This window comes from Cervus canadensis, chromosome 28 (assembly GCF_019320065.1).
Source record: "Cervus canadensis isolate Bull #8, Minnesota chromosome 28, ASM1932006v1, whole genome shotgun sequence".
NCBI lineage: Eukaryota > Metazoa > Chordata > Mammalia > Artiodactyla > Cervidae > Cervus > Cervus canadensis.
This window is the reverse complement of record NC_057413.1, coordinates 22689718-22704038: the sequence shown is the minus strand read 5'-3', so window position 1 is coordinate 22704038 and position 14321 is coordinate 22689718. Positions and strand designations below refer to the sequence as shown.

General features: G+C 39.7%; 6 non-coding genes across 6 annotated transcripts; 2 read left to right on the top strand and 4 right to left on the bottom strand.

The window, feature by feature from the left end:
* Positions 1-1652: 1652 nt before the first annotated feature.
* On the bottom strand, positions 1653-1724 carry TRNAD-GUC. The gene has a single exon. It is a non-coding gene; the product is annotated as a tRNA-Asp (tRNA).
* A 358-nt stretch (positions 1725-2082) lies between these two features.
* LOC122430234 lies at positions 2083-2189 on the top strand. The gene has a single exon (XR_006266307.1). It is a non-coding gene; the product is annotated as a U6 spliceosomal RNA (small nuclear RNA).
* Positions 2190-3363: 1174 nt separating this feature from the next.
* TRNAK-UUU lies at positions 3364-3436 on the bottom strand. The gene has a single exon. It is a non-coding gene; the product is annotated as a tRNA-Lys (tRNA).
* A 1558-nt stretch (positions 3437-4994) lies between these two features.
* On the bottom strand, positions 4995-5066 carry TRNAM-CAU. Its single transcript has one exon. It is a non-coding gene; the product is annotated as a tRNA-Met (tRNA).
* Positions 5067-8172: 3106 nt separating this feature from the next.
* Positions 8173-8280, top strand: TRNAL-CAA. Its single transcript has 2 exons — positions 8173-8210; positions 8235-8280. It is a non-coding gene; the product is annotated as a tRNA-Leu (tRNA).
* A 2393-nt stretch (positions 8281-10673) lies between these two features.
* TRNAL-CAA lies at positions 10674-10780 on the bottom strand. Its single transcript has 2 exons — positions 10743-10780; positions 10674-10719 (listed from the first exon to the last, which is right to left on the bottom strand). It is a non-coding gene; the product is annotated as a tRNA-Leu (tRNA).
* Between the last annotated feature and the right edge of the window lie 3541 nt (positions 10781-14321).

The following is a 14321-nucleotide window of genomic DNA, read 5'->3' as shown; positions in this document are numbered from 1 at the left end:
CACATTGAGGTTTATGTAATATATTTAAATGACTTAGAAAAATATGATATAGACGAAAACAATAAAGACATAGGGTAAAATGTGAAGGAAAGGTGGATCTGGATATAGAGTGTTCCTTATAAAATTTTTATTTTTGTAACCTCTTTTATATTTGAAATTATTTCCAAATAAAAAAGTTCAAAAATATATTAGTAAATGTAGAATCACTAGACTTTGAAATTTTAAACATTTTAGCAAGCTGTATATGTCCAAATTTCAAAACATCCAAGTGTAAACAAAACCAGCACATTGTACAATACATATTTAGGTGTACTGTACAACTTATGTTAGCTAGGATCTAATAACTTCATCAGTCTTTTTTTTAAACCAACATTATAGGTTTTCCTTTTTACATATAAAAATTAAAGTACTTTGGCAAATTAGAGCTATGGAAGGTGTCAGTGCAAATGTCCATAGTTTTACATGAACTGAAATTATACCATCCCCACTGCACACTTTGGCACTCTTGTGGTGACTACCTGATTTGGAGGAGGAACACTAAGTTACTTTTGTTGTTGCTGCATAATGTGTAGTAACAATATGATCTATTTAGATCCTAGTGGGGTTTTTTTTTTTAATGCTTTACAAATAGTTTACATTTTATATTAAATACAATAATAATTTGAATACGTTAGTAACATTGTCAGAGTAACTAACCAGAGAGAAATGGCCAGCTGCTCCGAAACTTTGAGGCATATTGAAATTACATGGTGAGAATTTTAAATACCTACTGAAGCCTGGCTCCCACCTCCGGACATTCTAATTTAATTAGTATGGATTGCCACCCCTCCATCAGGAATTTTCACTTTGCCGACATAGGTCTGTATGGCCAAAGTTATGGTTTTTTCCAGTAGTCAAGTGGGGATGTGAAAGTTGGACCATAAAAAAAGGCTGAGCACCGAAGAACTGATGCTTTCCAGTTGCGGTGTTGCAGAAGACTCTTGAGAGTGCCAAGGAGATCCCATCGATCCATCCTAAAGGAAATCAACCCTGAATATTCATTGAAAGGGCTGATGCTGAAGGTGAAGCTTCAATATTTTGGTCGCCTGATGCGAAGAGCGATCTCATTGGAAAAGACCCTGAAGCTGGGAAAGATTGAAGGGAAAAGAAGAGAGCAGCAGAGGACGAAATGGTTAAATGGCATCACCGAATCAATGGACACGAGTTTGAGCAAACTCTGGGAGATAGTGAAGGACAGGGAAGCCTAGCGTGCAGCAGTACGTGAGGTCGCGAAGAGTCGGACATGGCTCAGCGACTGAACAAAAAGGTTATTCTAATGTGCACCAAAATTTGGGAACCACTGAGACTTTTCTAAGGGTGGTTCCTGTACAAGCAACATCTCCATCACCTCACTTGACAAATGAAAATTCCTATTGTAAGATCTTGGAATATTTCGAGTCAAATGGGCACAATTTGAACCCCCCCCCCCCCCCACGCGCTGTATCTGACTTCTCTCAAGAGAGAAAGCAGCCGTGGGTTTCCATCAGAAGGCAGTTGCTTGCTCGGTGAACACACTAATAAGTCAACACGGGAGAATTCAACTTAGAACAACAAAAAGAGAGCAGAAAGATTTCCTTTGTTACAGGCCGGGCTGAAAAAGGTAACACTTTAACCTCCTCGTCGGGGAATCGAACCCCGGTCTCCCGCGTGACAGGCGGGGATACTCACCACTATACTAACGAGGAATACCTGGCAACGGCTCTTAAAAGAATCTCAGTTAAGAGACATTCACACGTTGTGCCCTGAGCTCTTTCTGGGCAGTGAATTCCTGGGAATTTCACGGATCTTTATGATAAGAATACAGTAAGAATCTTTACAATAACAGTCCATCAAAAGGGATTCCTCATGTTATCTAAATCTAAAAATGACAGCCTCACAATCAATTGCAACATTGCTATAAATAGTTTTATCACTAATAGCAAAGAAATGTTCATTAATATCAAGGAAGGCATTAAACTTAAACAAGCAAACAAACCAAAAACCTCCCTCCATTCAAAACGACTTCCTTTCTTCAAGTTTATTCATTATTTTACATTCACCCCAGTGCTCGCTTCGGCAGCACATATACTAAAATTGGGACGATACAGAGAAGATTAGCATGGTCCCTGCGCAAGGATGACACGCAAATTCGTGAAGCGTTCCATATTTTTAGGAAAAAAAAGAAAGAAAGAAAGAAAACAGATTCATCCCAAGGAATCACTTTCCCCTGGAACTTTATCTCATGTTAGTGTGCTATTACTGTCTCTGTGTTCTGAAGACTAGGACAACAGAATTAAGATATTGGTAGGGCCATTCTCTCTCTGAAGGACTCTCCTTCCTTGCTTCTTCTTAGCTTCTGGAGGACCCCAAAATCCATTATATTTTTTGACTGTGGCTGTATGATTCCAGTCTTTGCCTCTGTCCACATATGACTTTCTTCTTTCTGTCTGCCTCCTAGTGTTCTGCCTTGTAAGGCTACCTACCAGTGGTAGGGTTTAGTCTCCACCCTAATCCAGTATGAATGATCTCATCTTAATGTAACTAATTACATCTGCAAATACCTGTTTCCAAGCAAGATCACATTCAGAAGTTCTAGGTAGACACAAATTCCTGCCTACAATATTTAACCCACTAAAATTAAGGATGAAAGATGAGGTGTTATGTGCATAAATATAGTTAACTGCACGAAAGTATACGTTAAAAGGTGTAAATGTACTGATTAAAATTGCTTATGGGTGAGATGGAAGGGAGGTTTTTGGTGTTCAGTCTAAAGAAACAAGAGAATCTCTAGACAAAGACAGGCATCAAACACCTCAAAGGCAAATATTCATGGTTCAGGTTCTTTGTTGGGTGAGAGCTTCCTGGTTTATAGACTGTTGTCTTCTCACTGTTGCCTCACATGGCAGAAGGGACAGAGAACTCCCTGGGGTCTCCTTTGAAAGGGCACTATTTCTATTTATGAGAAATTAACTCACGACCCAATCACTTCTCAAAGGTCCCACCTCCTACTACTATCACATCGAGTCCACCCAAATTGTTCCCTTCCACTCCCAGATTAATGAATCATTTTCAGAGACCTTTTAAATGGCTTACTTCTTAATTAATCTGTCACAAGTTTATTACTTTTAAATGATGCCCTTTTTTGATTCCTCTTAGAAACTTGGGGAAGAGTTTTTGTTAATATTGGGAAAGCAAAATTGATGAAAAACTAAACGGTAAACTATTTTGGGGCAGTGACTTTGCTTGATTTGGCTGTTAAGGCTTCCTCACTTTCAGAGGCATTCTTAAATGGGCTGTTATCGAAGTAGTTTTTAGGTAAATACTGAAAACAAAATAAAGCCTTAGCGCCTGAACAGGGACTTGAACCCTGGACCCTCAGATTAAAAGTCTGATGCTCTACCGACTGAGCTACCCAGGCCCTCTGACAGGGTGTCTACCTCATTATATAAAATAAGAACACCGGAGGGATTCTAGTAATAGTTTTTGAAATTACTTGGGTCTTTCAGGGGGCTTTGATTCTGTTTCACCAATGACTTCAGTAAGTGGGAAGAACTGCAGGAAAATCAAAGATTGGGTAAGGAATGAAGATTGTGATACAAGGAGGAGGAGGGTCATTCCCCATTGTTTCCTCCAGTGTTTTCTTTCAGAGTTGGGGTTTCCTGGAATTTTCATGCCAGAGCAAGAAACAAAATTGGCACCCACTTTGAAGTGGTGCTTCCATCCAGGAAAGGAACTCCCAGAAAACCCACTTATTCAAAATATTCATACATCTCACTTTCAGCACGCGCATCTTCATCTTTCCTTCACAGGCTTTTTCTTCACTCTCCCCAGTCTTCTTTCCCCTCCACTCTCTCCTGCATCTTTCCAACCTCCCATTTGCCAATTCGGAAAGTCCGCATTTGCCCCTTCCTATTCTACTTTTCAACTCCATGGTTTTTTTTTTATTTTTCAACTCCATGTTTTATCTTGAGCTCTATTCTACTTATAAAGACAGGAAGGATCAGGCAGTTGAAACTGTATCCCCTGCCTCTGTAAGGGCAGGTCTTCATTTGTTCATGAGACTATTAGGAAAGTGGGATTCAGCTGCTCGCAGCTCTAAAACCAATACTCTATAGGTAAAGTTAGTGGAAAGGAAAGCTTGCTTTATTCTGTAGGCCGACAACCCAAGGCGGACTTGTGTCCAAAGGCCAAATTCCCCCACTGACAATCAGTGGGCAAGAGCTTTTAAAGGGGCATTTCAGGGATGGATAGGTGGAGGGAGGGGGCTATATGCAGAAACAGCACTGGCAGCTCTGACAGCCATCTTGAACTCGGTCATTCAGTGGTCTGATCAGCATCATCTTGATTGAGTACAGCCAATCTTTAGTGCCAAGGTCAGTTTGTTCCCGTTTCTTTGAGGCCAGTTCTCAGAATTGTGGCAGCTTCTGTCATCGCTACAGTCTGGTCAACATGCAGTTAACTTCTACCTGATGGGGGTTTCAGTACCTACATATCAAAGGATATGACTCAGCTTCCTCACTTTGCTTAATTGCTAAATTATTATTATTTTGTCCTGTTTGACTGTTTTCCTTTGCTTCTGCATTTGCTCACTTCTCTCGATTAAATTTATTGTTTGGCTAAAGTTTCTCTACAGACAAAAGGCAAGCCGGGAAGATGGGGAAGGACCATAGTGTCCTGCTCTTCAAGACTGGTAAGCATGTCTGTATAAGCAAAAAAGCAGTGGTAGAGTCACTGCATATAGACGATAATTAAGATGTTGCATTGTTTCCCAATATATTGTGAGCTTTAAAACGACATATTTGATTGAGGCCAATTTTCATCAAGATCAAAGAAAACAAGAAAGGCAAACAAATTGTGTCACGGTCATGAGTATTTCAATTTAGTTGCCTCTGCATAGTATTCTTGTGGAAATATTGGAATTTGAGGAAGAGAATAACGAGTGTTGGTGTCGTGCTTGTAGAAGGAAAATATGACACTAGCAGAGGATGGTTTCGATCCATCGACCTCTGGGTTATGGGCCCAGCACGCTTCCGCTGCGCCACTCTGCTCTTAGCTCTTTGGTGTTTTCTTCAATCTCATTAATTTGTATAAAGATTAGTAGACATCCGTGTCTATCAATTCCTCTTGCTTCCCTTTTCCCACTCACTTCCTCTAACTTACGTCTTTCATTCTGAGTCGGCCCCTCATCGCCTTCTCAAAATTGCCACCTGCACGCAAATCTCTAAGGCGTCTCCACTTTTGCAATTTACTTAAGGAAACTGAAGCTCTGAAATCCTTTCTCAGGAACTTGGTATTCCACCCCTTAGCTTCTCCTACACCGATTTCTAGGGATGAATTAAAACTCAGACTCCTCCCCTCCCGCACCCGCCCTCCCAAGCCTCCCGCTGCTCAATCCCGGACTCTGAAGTTGGAACTCCTTAGCTCCTCCTCGTCAATGGCAAGGCCAGGGACAGGGCAGGGGCACTGCACGGTCGCGCCGCCTGGAAAGCCTGAAGACTTGGGGGAAGAGAAGGAAAAGCAAATACTTTTGAGAATTGTCACTTGAAGAGTTAAGGGAGATATGAAGCCCACGGTGATTTACCATAGCTGGATTCTTTGTTCACACTTCAGCAGACAACACCTGTTACCTGTTTATTCAAAACCAGATTCCTCTCCTTTCATTTTCATGGTTATATGCCACATTCTTTTGTATGATTTGTACTGCTCTCCCTCTCTCTTTTTTAAGTCTTGGACATCAAAAGTGTTGTTTATTGGAGAGATGAAACATTTAAGTGGATTTTTATGAAAATAGATTATCAATGCTCCAAACACCTTAGGAACCAGAAATCATCATTTTCCAAGGGCAGAGAGAACTCGAGTTTCTTGAGATGAACCTAGGCACCAACATTCAAAATCAAGAAGTGTGATTTTTGCTGCACAGGTCTACCTCAGAAGATGATTGATCAATCCTATTCTGAGCTGTTCTTTCCTTCTCATATCCCCTCTGAATTCTGCAGGGCTCTAATCTTACCTTTTTTTCCCCCCTCTCTGCTACACAAGCCGCAAACTTTGTCTTAACCTCTTTCTTAAGACAGAAACCATGGAATCATCACTTCCTCGGATATTTTCATTCCCAGTAACCTCCCCAACTACATTAACAGAATAAAATTACCACCTGCAAAAAGAGAATCATTGGCCCAAGGTCTTGTAAGCCAAAAATTTTTAGTCCTGAGTGTTCTCCCAGGAAGACCTTAGAAGGAAGGATTGTAAATTCAATGAGGTACTATTGGGGTCCAGGCCTTGGTGGTGTTAATGGCCTTTTATAAAACTCTTCAGAAGCTCAATGAAGACTTTTTTTTTTTTTGTAGTCATCTGAACTGAATTGTACAGAATTGACCATGAAGTGAATTTTATTCCAGGGAGGAGACAAAATATAAACATTTAAAGGATACCAATGAAGAATATATTTAGGAACCAAAGGTATAAAAGAACTTTGAAATAAAACAGAAAAATCCAACTATAAAGACAAAGATTGACAACTGTGACTATATTAAAATCAAGATCTTTTCATTAAAAATATCACACATAATTCCACACTCAAGGAATGGGACTATGTTCATCTTATATTTGTTTGGAAGTTGAGTTTTCAACTTTTTATCTGATTAATAACAGCAATATGTTTGGAGAGTTTAAAAGAGGGAGAAAGAAGTCATGAGTAGGATGTCAAGAGCTAAATGACAGAGGATTTGACTAAGAGGAAGGGGGAAGCTGTTAAGTTTGAAAGATCATTAATTGGCAGAAAAGGAGGACTCAGCAAATTTTCTAAGTGTTTGGAAATTTCGACACCACAATTCAGAAAAGGCAAATTTGGTTTGTTGGGAATTTGGTTTGTTGCAAAACTGTCTAAATGCCAGAGGTTACAAATACAAACATGAAGGTGAATGGTATTTTGAGTGACTGCTACTTGTCACATGGTTTGCTAGGGAAAGCACCTACATAAATTTTTTTAAAACTCTCAACAGTCTTGAGGTAGGGATTGCCCTCTAAATTTACAGATGAAAGAAATGTTCACAGATGGTCAAAATAATGTAAAATATCAAAACATCACACTTTTGTAAATGATGAAGCTTGAATTCAAACATACACACCTGATTCAAGATCCTCATGTTTTCTCCTAATCTGCATTGCCTTTAAAAAAGTATTTCAGATTCTCTACATGAAGACCAAAAACAGAGCAAAAGAAACAACTCACTTCTGATTGATGTGCACACAAAATGGATCTTTAAATAGCTGTTTGCTGGTTCATGCATATGTGTTTGAGTTGTCTTCTGCAGGCAATGAAAAATTTCTGAAGTCTGTTAGTTTGGAAGAATAACTAAAAACTATTATCAGACAGAATAGAAAGAAAACATTGGATGAACACCTCTCACCTTAACCAAAGCAGGAGGGATTTTTAACCACAACATCAACAACATTTTAAAAAACTCAATAGAGACTTTATACCAAGACCAAGACCTTATTCTAGTCCTCCGTGCTCTATGTTTCTCTTTTTATGAGTCTTATAATAAACCATGTCCTGCCTCTTCACTTCACATCCCTTCTTTAAGCACAGACTGAAAGAATGCAAAGGGGAAAATAAGTTAGAGCAAGAGAAAAATAGCAACGGAAGGAAAGGGAAGAGAGGAGAGGGGAGAAAGCAGTGGACCTTGCAGGAACTGTGACGATGCTGAAAATATTATTGTATAGGGACCTGAAGTCTCACACACAGGCCCAGTCCCCATTAATAAAACTTGTTAAGATAAAATACTGTGAGATACTGTGAGCACTGGGCAAAGCTCCTGAAAGACAATAGCTGCAACACATGCTGATAAAATCTGTATCCTAAATCCTCTGTTTCTTAAGGTTGTTTGTGTAATGTGTAACTCACGGTCAGCAGGGATGGAGTGGGAGAAAAAGACTCAAGGTACGTGAGGTGGGCTCCCAGTCTTCAAAGCAGCATCAACTCTGTCTCCCAGCACACCTCTTTACCATTAAATTACTACTTTCTCGTCTTTTGGCTTTGCAGATAATTCTTGGTTTACTCCTGTAATTTCTAGAAATAACTGTTCCTTTTCCTCTCAGAACAGGCTTCAGTCATTGACTGAGTTGTTAATACTGAGATCTTGACAGTGTCATGTCAGGATGGCCGAGTGGTCTAAGGCGCCAGACTCAAGATTCTATCTTCCCTCTCTTGGGACTTCTGGTCTCCGAATGGAGGCGTGGGTTCGAATCCCACTTCTGACAAGACTCAGTTTTGTTCTTGGCACACGTGTCTTTCATCTCACTCTTGCCTTTCCACCTTGAGTATCCTCCCTTATTCTGTAGTTGGGTTCTTTCTACCTCTAAAGACAGTCCCCACCAGCTGCTCCACCCAGGTCTATACTCAGGAAGGTCCTGGTATCCCTGCAAGAGACACTAATAAGTCATCTCTACAACCACCAGCCAAGCATTTGACAAATGGAAATTCCCAATTAGAGAATCTGGAGTATTCCCACACACAACTGGGCACATTTAAAAAAAATCTCTTTGCCACCGATGACTCCCTCTTCCCAGAGAGAAAGAGGCAGTGGATTACCATTTGAAGGTTGTTCCTTACTCTGTCAGCCTGTTTATCTTAATGAAACCCAGGAACTTGACTTAATATCAAAAATACAAACCAGAAAGCCCTCCCTTTCCTAGAGAGACCTCAAGCCAGACTGTTATGCGCTGGGGGAACATGGCCTCACCACTGGCAAATCAAACAATGTTCTGCATGACCACACCAATGAAAAGGACCCAGACTTTCTTAGTGGTAGCTCAATTTAAGAAGCTCCCACACAGTCCTAGTTTTTTCTAGTGGGAAAGTTACTGGAAAATTCACTGCTTTTCCCCACATGGAGGAACTGAAAGAAACAAAATGGAAGCAATAATAATAATACTAATAAACCCCACTGGAATCGATTTGTAGCCTTTGTATTTTCGTATTAGTGAGAAAGATATCCAAAAGAGTAAGTACACAGTTTCTGGTTTTGCCTTTTGATTTAAAGACAGCATCACAGTACCTATAGTACCATCTCTGAGGTTAAGTAAGAAATGACACATTGGGGAAAGTGGCAAACTCTCAGACCATCATTTCCTAAGTTGTTACAAATCAAGCTCTGTAACAGTTTCCTGGCTAGAAGAAGGATCCTCAGAGCTTAGTACTCAGCATCCTGCCCAGGTGTTGGATACTTTATAAAGGGGAGAAAACATTTTAAAATGATTTTTATTTTATTTTACTTTTTAGATTTCCCCATTTAGCTCAAAATATACTAGGAATGTATTGGAACAGAAGATAAAACCAGTAACAGGAAAATAAACAGTCTCAATCTGAAACAATGGTTGGAAGAAGATGAAAATGGAGAAGGGAGAAAAATAATTTGGAATTTCATGATTTCAGGGGAAATGCAGGACAGGAAAGAGTGGTGGATGTTTAGGAATCTGCAGAGGTGAGAGTGAAAAAAGTGAAATTTAATGATGGGAAAGTGATTTTGGGTTCAAGAGGATAATTAATCACCCTCAGTAGTTCAGGGCTTATTTTGGTTATTGGTCCATGCATACTTTGTTTCAGAAACACTTTTTCTTTTTTTTTTTTAGAAACACTTTTTCTTTGTCACAACCTGTATCTATCTCTTTCTTCTCCCCAAAACATATAGATCCTCTCTGAAGGATTTAATGTTCTTTAGAAAAGAAATTACCCTCAAAAAAAGTGCTGTTGATTTGTGTGATTTTCATTGGCACTGATATTTTTTTATTTTACTCAACACAGTTTGAAAAATCTATTGTCTTGCTACATTCACATCTGCTCCTATGTGCAGCTGCTACATAGTATGAAATTCATGGGTGGCCACTGAAGTATACCTGGTGGATATCTAGCTTGCCTGCAATAATGTGGTACTGCAAAATCCTACACTTAGACAAGGCCAACCATGGAGTTGAGCTGGAATCTCACTGAGATACATTCCTAGGAGGAAGATTGCTGTGTAATGATTTAAAAGCTATACGGGAAGAAAAATTCATTTAATGTCAAAGCTGCAAAATTTGGAAGTCTTAACTTTAAGACCAACATTTTACCTAGCTTATGTAGCTCTTCACAGAAGGCATTTTTTTTTAACCTTAATAAAAATAAAGAAAAGATATCTACATCAAATCATTTTGAAAAGAAATCTCAGAGCAAGCTCAGTTTTACTCAGTTTTAACAGTATGAGCATTTCCTTTTGATAACCTAAAAATATTTTCAGCAGTGTCATAGTCTTGAAGGACTTACCCTCTTAGATTTTAGAGATGACATAAGAAGATGACAAGGAAATACTTTGTGAGAGCTTTGTAACAGATTCTTTTCCGTGTACAGTAAAGCGGTGAGGATTTCATTCATTCTCTCTGCAATAAACACCCAACAACCAAATGTGGATGACTCATCAGTTGACTCACTAAGGAAAAGACTACAACTTGTTATGATACTTTTTTTCTAGGAGGAGGGGATCTCAGAAGGCAGTACTGAAGGTTACCTCCACATGATTCTGAAAGTATTCCAGGATTCTTTGACCGGGGAATTCTCACTTTCGAATATTGGTCAGGGCCGGGAAATATCTGAACGTCGTAAGAACAAAACGAAGATATGTCAGAAGTGGGATTCGAACCCACGCCTCCATTCGGAGACCAGAAGCCCCAACGGCGGGAAGCAGAAGCTTGAGTCTGGCGCCTTAGACCACTCGGCCATCCTGACACCTCCACCCTAGTGTTTGAAAGTGTTTTTCTATAGACTCTGAGGGGCTGGCGTATAGCTGCGTCCCAGAAGAAAAGTTTCTGAAATTTGTCGGACTGGGTGGGAGTCGTGAGTTCAGACTGAGAAACAGAAAGGTAGCAGAATACGAGCGTTAACGCAGACCTGAATAATTCTTTTTGCCCTGGAGACAGGGTGGTAGGGTGTTGAGAGACACTGTTCCGCCCCACCCCTACCAACCAGAGCTCCCGGTCCAGTCCCCTGCCTTCCGCCCCCCGCCCGCCAGAACAGGGACCCGGCCTCACAAATTTCTTCCTCTGGCCTGGAACCCCACCTGTGACCTGGACCCCAGGGTCACTGTTTTCTTTGTGATTCAAACCTTCATTAAGCAGGTCCAGTTCGATGCTGCCTCGGGATCGGTGGAAACTTTAAGTGAATAAATGGTCAACCCCACTGCTCTGGACGAGAGAGGGTCATTCCCCTTGTTCTCAACCCATCCAGACTCTGATTTCAGCGCCTGAAGCCGTACTTAAATCATTCATTCCACCCGTCACTGTTTTCTGCCCTGCAGGGTCGCCTGTGCTCTTCAGTAATAATCTTGCCTTTCTTCTCTCTAGAGCTCTCAGAGGCTTTCCAGGAAATATTACCCCTCTGGGGTGACCGCAGCAATTCTGAAACATAATGTTTACATTTATATGAGTGAAAATATGTTTAAGTGATGGAAAATGAAATAGACAAAGGGGGAAAAAATAAAATGCTTTTGTTGCAATGATTACTTTGGGATTAAAGGAGAGAAGAAATTAAAACCTCCAATAATTTGGAGTATCACCAAGTTTCTATAGTTAGGCTGTGAAGGTCCAAATCTATAGGACACTTGAATTAGAGAATCATCACTTTTAAATTTGTAATTTTCTCATCAATTACCCAATGCAAATGGAAAGCATCTCTTAAAAATAATGTTATTGTTTGTAGATTTTACTCTTTTTATTGTGATCATTTTTTCTCTATACTAATAATATGTTTACAAAGTATGCAATATTGAGTGTGTATTTTAACATATACATATGTTGAATTTTTGCATTAATGTTTTCTATAGCTTGAAGCATAGGTATATTTCTATACACCTTTGAAGTCTATTTATGTACTTTTTGTAGAAATGAAAACCTCTGAAAACAGGTTTAAAATATTTGGGGTACTTGAAAATGGATATTATGAAAATGTAATGTAAGCAAGAAATCACAACTGAAATATGCTGTAATTCAATTTTCTTTAATATACCAATTCTTGCAGGGCCCAGCACAGTCAATATTTCATGAACCTCTGGGTAATATGTTCCCTAGACACCTGTTTAATATTAATGCAAACTTATTTTAATGTCTCAATTTTTTTTTATAAGTCCAGGGAACATTGGATAAATGAAATCTAAGGATATAGAGGCTTCTAAGTGGTTAGAATTAAGACATTAAGAAAAAAACCTGTCATAGATTGTATTTTCTAAGAACAGCCATACCAATATATCTCATGTCATGTATTTTTCTTTTAATGCAATTTTGAGACATTCCTTCTGGAGGTGGGGGTCTATGCTCCCTCCCCTTGAATCTGGTTAGACCTGTGCCTACTATGGAAGGGATGCTATATGACTTTCCAAAGCTAGGTTGTAAAAGGTGATAGAAACTTTCAATACTTTTCTCTCAAGACATTTGTCCCCAGAACCCAACCACCATACTGTAAGGAAGCCCAAACTAAGCTACAGGGAGACACCACATGGAAAATACCTGAGGACTCCAGCCCACAGCCAGCAACAACTGCCATACATTTGAGTAACCTATTCTTCAGATGATTTCCTCCCACTGGTCTTATAGTCTTCCACTTGAGTTTCCAGAAATCATGGAGCAGAGACAAGCTGTCCCCACTGTGCTCGGTCCAAACTCTGTGAGAACCAACAAATCTATAGAACCCAAATAAATTATAGGTGTTAAATTAAGCCATTAAGTTTTATTATGATTTGTTATGTAGCAATAGTTAGGTATGGATCAGTCTTGGTCCAATCAGGAGAGAAGAACGAATAACGACAGGAAAAGTTGTTTATTTATTTTTCCAGTTTAATTGAGATATATTTGACATATAATACTATATAAGTTTAAGGTATACAACATAATGGTTTGATATATGTATATACTGCAAAATGATTACCATAATTAGTTTAATTAACATCTATCACCTCACAAAGTTACAAATTGCTTTTCCTTGTGATGAGAACTTTTAAGATCTACTCTCTTAGTAACTTTAAAATATACAATACAGTATTGTTAACTACAGTTGTCAAGTTGTACATTATATCCCCAGAAAGTATATTGCTTATAATGAATAGGGAGAGTGTAATATATGGAATTGTTAACTAAAGATGGGGTTGGAGAAACAAGGAATTGATGAGTAAAAAGTAAAAAGAATACTAACAAATATAAGAATAGCAAATCACTACTCTTAAGACTGCTAAAGCACCTTAGGAAGTGCCCCTCATCCATGGCTGAGATAAAGCACAGAAGGAAGAGCCCTCTATACTTCACCCTACCCCTAGCTAAGATCCAGACCTTGATGGGGAAGGCTTGGGCATGATTCACTGAAGAGCAAAGAAATTTCTGTGGGGTTGTGCCAGCAGAACTTGCTTGAAATTTGCCCTCTGGAACTAGCTGAAGGTCATTTTTCCAGTGCTTCTTGGAAAACTCTTCCTAGAGACGTCTCTCACTGAGAGTTCTCCACTAGAAAACACTCAAGGGGGATGCCCGCCGGGGGAATTTGGTGGCTGCTGCTGGCTGCTGGAGCCTGAAGCAGGCGGAAGCCATGCCTGTGTAGGAGGCAGGCCCTGGGGAAGCAGCAGGCCAAGTAATGCAGGGGAACCAGGATGCAAATCTCCTTTCCCCCTGCAATGATTCTCCACTATTCTCTACTGCACAGCTTCGGTGCCAATTAAAAGAAAATTATTTAAAGGATTCATACCATTTCCACAAAGCAGGCAAAAAGGGTGAACTTGGGACTGAGAGATAGTAAATTCATGAGGATTAGTGGATAATGCAAATTTTGTTACCTAAAAATGGGAACAAACTCTATAGCATGTGACTTTGGGGCTGGACACCAGACAGAAACTGGAAAGACCTTGAGAAGACTGTTACTGAAAAGTTCTGAAGACAGTTTCTTCCTGTTGCCTGTCTCACCATATTTCACTGAGCTTATACATTTCTTTAGGTGCAAGAAAATCAGAGGTGAATACTGTACCTAAATATAGGATGAAATCTGTGAAAACTGCAAATCACAGACTTTCTGGGAGTTTCTGATCTTTCTTGAGACCACATCCCTTTCTTCTCTGATACTCAGGTGATGAGGAGGAGCTTCAGCAGAGAGGCCCTCCTGGACAGGCAAGTTTAGGATTATGGAGAATCTGAACAAACTGGCTCCTCCAGAAGGCAGGAGGAAGACTTTTCATCCAAGAAGTTTAGGAAGTTACTGATGAGTAACAATGATAAAATTGACCTCACGTTTCTTTCAC